The sequence below is a fragment of the Brassica oleracea genome, chromosome C9 (assembly GCF_000695525.1).
Source record: "Brassica oleracea var. oleracea cultivar TO1000 chromosome C9, BOL, whole genome shotgun sequence".
In the NCBI taxonomy this organism is placed as follows: domain Eukaryota; kingdom Viridiplantae; phylum Streptophyta; class Magnoliopsida; order Brassicales; family Brassicaceae; genus Brassica; species Brassica oleracea.
This window is the reverse complement of record NC_027756.1, coordinates 52,711,326-52,712,352: the sequence shown is the minus strand read 5'-3', so window position 1 is coordinate 52,712,352 and position 1,027 is coordinate 52,711,326.

Here is a 1,027-nt window from a genome sequence, read left to right as displayed (position 1 = left end):
AGGTTTGGAACTTTTGTTGTCTCCGTTTCTCTAGAAAAAACTATTTTATAGTGGTTAGTCCACCAATTAAGGGAGTATTACGAAGTTTTACTAAATTAATTGACAAAAAATTAAAATGATGTCCATATACCATGAAAGAGTGTTTAATATACATTAATCAAAATATAGATATTGTTTAGAAATTTAAAACAATACTAAAGATCATAGGCTTTAGTATATAGAGCATTTATTGAAAAATTCAATATTTTCGTAGGGGTTAACAAATAGATTTTGAAAAAAATTCAAAAATATGAAAATACTGCTTTAATGCATAGTTGCATCCTTCACTAATATATGATGAATGTCAAAAAAGGTTTGGAACTTTTGTTGTCTCCGTTTCTCTAGAAAAAACTATTTTATAGTGGTTAGTCCACCAATTAAGGGAGTATTACGAAGTTTTACTAAATTAATTGACAAAAAATTAAAATGATGTCCATATACCATGAAAGAGTGTTTAATATACATTAATCAAAATATAGATATTGTTTAGAAATTTAAAACAATACTAAAGATCATAGGCTTCAATATATAGAACATTTACCGAAAAATTCAATATTTTCGTAGGGTAACACACATAGATTTTGGGAAAAATTCAATATTTGAAAATACTGTTTTAATGCATAGTTGCATCTTTTACTAACATATGATGACAGTTAAAGAGTTTTGAAACTTTTGTTGTCTCCGTTTCCCTAAAAAATAGCGACTTTATAGTGGTTATTCCACCAATTTAGGGAGTATTATGAAGTTTTACTAAATTAAATTACAAAAAATTAAAACGAAGCCGATGTACCATGAAAGAGAGCTTAATACACATTAATACAAAATGTATAATGTGTTTTAGAAATTTTAAAACAATACTAAAAATCATAGGCTTTAGTATATAGAGCATTTACCGAAAAATTCAATATTTTCGTAGGGGTTAGTTAACACATAGATTTTGAGAAAATTTCATAAATATGAAAATACTGTTTTAATGCATAGTTGCATC